The sequence below is a fragment of the Spinacia oleracea genome, chromosome 6 (assembly GCF_020520425.1).
Source record: "Spinacia oleracea cultivar Varoflay chromosome 6, BTI_SOV_V1, whole genome shotgun sequence".
Lineage (NCBI taxonomy): Eukaryota > Viridiplantae > Streptophyta > Magnoliopsida > Caryophyllales > Amaranthaceae > Spinacia > Spinacia oleracea.
The window spans coordinates 91,647,594-91,652,569 of NC_079492.1; the positions used below are offsets into that span (position 1 = coordinate 91,647,594).

General features: G+C 34.7%; 1 long non-coding RNA gene across 2 annotated transcripts; it reads right to left on the bottom strand.

Annotated features, from left to right (window-relative positions):
• Window positions 1-3,194: 3,194 nt before the first annotated feature.
• LOC130463963 (uncharacterized) lies at window positions 3,195-4,755 on the bottom strand. 2 transcript variants are annotated; one of them, XR_008924216.1, is made up of 3 exons: window positions 4,575-4,755; window positions 4,291-4,380; window positions 3,195-3,454 (listed from the first exon to the last, which is right to left on the bottom strand). It is a non-coding gene; the product is annotated as an uncharacterized lncRNA (long non-coding RNA). The 2 variants fall into 2 exon arrangements; XR_008924217.1 differs by having other exon boundaries at window positions 4,291-4,428.
• Between the last annotated feature and the right edge of the window lie 221 nt (window positions 4,756-4,976).

The following is a 4,976-nucleotide window of genomic DNA, read 5'->3' on the forward strand; positions in this document are numbered from 1 at the left end:
ATAAATAACTCATCGCTGAATATTTCTTACTTTTCTCTTGTTCTTGCTGGTAACATATGAAGGAAATAATGCCCTTGGTCCAAGTATGCATTTAATGTTAAGTCTAATAAATGCGGTTCAGTATTAATTAACAAGTTAATAAATTCAGTGAGATCAAGTGAGCTGAATGCCTAGCTTGAGGCCGCTTCAGTTCAAGTGGAATTAATGATATTAATCCACAGCTTACTCTTGATTGAACCCGTAGGGTCACACAAATAGTACGTAAACGGATCAAGTATTTAGTGGCATTAATACTCCATCTATGAATATTCGGTATCGACGGATCTTGGTTTCAGTGGGAGCTGAGATCGTCAAAAACAAGAAATGAATATTCCGGAAACGATGATATTGCTGGAAACGGAAATATAAATATTATCCAAGTCGTAGATGTTGCCGGAAACGGAAACATGGTACGTATCGGAAAATATTATCGGAAATGGAAATATTACCGGAATCGGAAATATTACCGGAAACGGAAATATTGTCAGAATCTGAAATATTATCGGAATCGGAAAATAATTCCAGAAACGAAAATATTAAATATTTGTTCGAAACGGAAATTAATTCCGGAATCAGAAAGTTAAATATTGTTTATATCGGAAATAAATTCCGGAATAGGGAATTTAATCGGAAGCGTATCGTACGAATTAACATCGGACGAGGCCTGCCAGACGAAGGCCCAGCACGAAGCCGGGCCATCGCCCAGCAAGCCACACGCATCAATCGCACACAGCCAAGCCCCGCCAGGCCCAGCGCAAGGCCAGGCCCAACAAGGCCTTGGCGAGCGCGGAGCAAATCTGGGTTGCGACATTTGGGCTGCGAGCGAGTGCAGCTCGCGGGGGCCGCAAGGCTTGCGCGGGTGGTGCTCTTGCTCGTGCTCGTGTACGGTTGTGTGCAATACAAATCCTAAAGCTATTAGAATTTGTTCTATGATTAAATCCTAATCCTAGTAGATAGATTTTATTTAATAAGAGTCCTAATAGGATTCTAATTAAACTAAATTGGTATTCTAATAAGATTCTAAGTCCTTTTCTATAACTCTATAAATATGTGCCTAGGGTCACAAATGTATACACGGAAGATTTAAGTATTCAAAGGTAAGATTTTCGCAAAAATCAGCCATACACTCTTGCCCTATTAGCCGAAATTTATAGTACCTTAAGGGCGATTCTAGTTGGTCAAGCTTAAGGCGGATCCAGACGTGCTGTGGACTATCTACGGAGGGACGACACTTGGAGTCCTAAAGACTTGTTCTTGTTCGGTTCGGGCGCAGCTACGGAGGGCACGCTACAAAGTGTATGCATCTGAATTATGCTAAATGATTCTGTGTAAATAATATGTTTCCTGGCATTAAGGTTTTCCGCATGATTTATGTTTTGTCATATGTATCATAACCTAACAGTGGTATCACGAGCCTCTTATTATTTTCATAATCTAAATTGCATGAACATGGTTAAATTTTACAAATTTGCAAGGAATTAAAAGGGGTGATTAGTTTTCGTAATTAATTGCAAATTGCGTTTATTTAGTTATATGTACGCAGTTTTTCGGCAGAATATTCGTTACTCAACAAACATAAACGGACATTCCGGAGGCTTTTCGAAGTTCTTCAGAAAATCCGAACACTTATTCTTAAGCACTTTAGAAGTGGCTTTAAAGAATAGACATCTCTTAGAAGACTTTAAAAGTGCTTCAAGGAGAACAGAATATTCAAAGGACTTTCAAGTGGCTATTGATATTCTATTGTTTGATGTTCTATACCCAAGTAGGCATAGAGTTCAAATCACTGACACTATGAGATTCTTCTATTAGATAGTGAAGAAACCTACAACTTGCAGTCAAACTATTATCATGTAGATTAATGAGTTTGTGATTTGTAAGAAAGCTATGACGAAACCCAGATTCCCTAAAATGGTTAGAGGCCATATATAGACACCAATGTTTTGATGACAAAATTGAAAGTTTGTTGATTTGCAAGAATAATTTACTTCTATTGGTTGCAAATTGGTTTTAAGGATAAAAACCATCAAACACAAAGCTAGATTAGTTGCTAAAGGTTACAAGCAAATTCACGGCGTGGATTGTGTTGAAATCTCATGCATAATCGTAATGCTCAAGTCTATAATTCAAGCAATGATTGCATATTGGTAAATATGGCAATTGGATGACAAAACGTATTCCTCAATCAAATGTTGGACTAAACTATGTACATGGTATGTCATAGGATTTATGGATCCAAATAAATGCTTGAAAAGGAAAGCTAGCTTAGGAAATCTAAGTACAGATTTAAGGAAGCAATTGGGAATTGGAACTATATTTTAGTGTAACTAATAAGTATTTTAGTTTCATAAAATGTACATGATTCTTATAGATATATAAGAAGTTTAGTGGGAGTACATAAAAACTTAATTGGTCCTATGTGTATCACACACATATCTCTCTATTGTGAAATAACATTCAAATGCTAATGACTTAGATTTGAAATTATTCATCAATGATGGACCAACGCGAAACTTAGTACTTACGGGTATTAAGATCTATTTACAAAGATCGATTTGGATGAGTAACGAAGAAACTGCCGAAAAACTGCGTACATATAATTAAATAAACGCAATTTGCAATTAATTACGAAAATTAATCACCCCTTTAATTCTTTGCAAATTTGTAAAATTTAACCATGTTCATGCAATTTAGATTATGAAAATAATAAGAGGATCGTGATACCACTGTTAGGTTATGATACATATGACAAAACATAAATCATGCGGAAAACCTTAATGCACTACTACAAAAAGGGGCATAGAGTACTGTTGAAATACACTTTATAGGACGCCTTAGAGGCGTTCTCCAACTCAGCGCGCTATAAAATTTATAAAACGGGTAAAAGAAGCGTTTTATATACCTAATCATAAAGTACAGTGATAAGAGATAAGCGTCCTCTATTCCCTTCCTAAAATCAGAAAATGAAAAAGGAATATAGAACGGTTAACGTACATAACTGTCTCCTATACTCTATAATAAAGCGCACCTTCCATACATAACTGTCCTCTATTCTTCTTGTTAAATATTGAGATACAGAACATCTTCCATACATAGGCGTACTATATACTTATTTATTTCAAAAAAAAAAAAATTAAACAATTCTTAATATACGATTTCCAAAAACTTCTTGTATATATGTGTTAATATTACAATAAAGTTCAAATACACAAACATACATATTACGAAGTAACTCTAATTTACAACTGAAATTAAAAACAAAAAATGAATAAATTGATGTTCCCACTTCCCATACTATAATTCTTTATAAGTTCTTCGCCTCTTCAAATATTTCCTAGCTCTTTCACTTGACTGCAACTGGAAAAAAAACGATGAACTATGAACTTTATCTCGCTGCTCTGCATTAGACTTAAACCTGAAATCACCAAAAGAGAATTAGAGGACTTTAAGATTAAGAACCAATAATTGAAGCATTTAAGTTTTTGGAAGAGAAAAATAAATTGGCTACCTAGTTGTTGACATACTCCAATTGTTGAGTTGGAATCATTAACTGTCTAAAAAGTGTTTATAATTTTACAATCACACCAGAATAACCGGGCAGGATTTTCATTAATGATAGATGCAATTATGCCGGCGTGTGGATCATAACCATCTGTGTCAACTACAATAAACTCAGGCCCAAAGTCACAAAAGACACTACCAAATAGGCCACATACTTGTGGCTTATGATTATGGCAATATTCATCATATTCAATTGCTTTGTCATTGAATATAAGCTCCTTCATTCATCTTCATACTTGTTATTAGTTCCATAACAAACAAGAGATACCAAAATATTCCCATCTAATGTCCTGTTCTAAATTCTAATATCAGAGACTCAGAGTTATGTGCTAGTAATAATCAAGTTGATTTTGAGCTATTAGAAAATGTTCAAGGCAATTTGTGACAATTAAGCAGCATAGTCCCACACAAACGTTTGACATTTTCTTAATCTAGTTTTAAATGGACCAACCAATATGCAACATGACTTGATAAAATTAGACAATTAGTCAATGCCAATAAATATATAAGTAATAAATTCGAATCCTAGTATCCCCCTGTAAATATAATTGTCTTGTTTAAACCAGATATCTTCGTCATGCACTAAAGGTCAAAATAACATAATTAAAGTTGGGATTGGATTGCGTTAAAATGCCAGCACCCATAACCAGGTATCTTCGTCATGCACTTTACTTGTAAAAATTATGTTACCTTAAACCTTAAAAACGGTGTTAGTTGGGGCAGCAACAAGACAGGAGTCGGAGATATGATGGTGGAGCGGCAATCATGACGGCGGCGAGTCTGACGATTAAAGAGAACATAAAAATAACCAAAATTCAATCAGATCTCCTGTAATTCAATTCGAAAATTCAAATTAAAGGCAAGACAAGAAAACCTATATTAATGATGAGAAATAGGAAAAGGGGTTGATCAAATAAACATTAAATCATATATTAAGCTTGTGAGGAATATACAGAAATCGAAAGAGTGCAAACCATTTCTCAATGATTTAATCTGCTGAGAAATGAGAATCATGTGTGAGGAGTATTGGCGTGGAAATCGAAATGGAACAATGACAATTTCTTAAACTAGTAATTTATGAAATGGGGAAAGAGAAACACATAGGTAAAACAGAGAGATAGACGGAGGAGTGGAGGAGTTGGCGGCTAATGCCTAATGGGGGAAGGTGGGCTAGGGTATGAGTATATTAGTTTTAGTAATAACATTTTGATTTGAGTTTATTAATTATGGGCTTTAGGTTTGTGTTTTGCGGGAGATATTTCATTTTCTTAGAGTTAATTTGAGTTTTGTCTGCCGCCAATACTGATATAGTTATTTTGTATTTTTTTTTTTTTTTAGAAAATAGTATGCATTTATCTATCACCGCTTAGCGATTT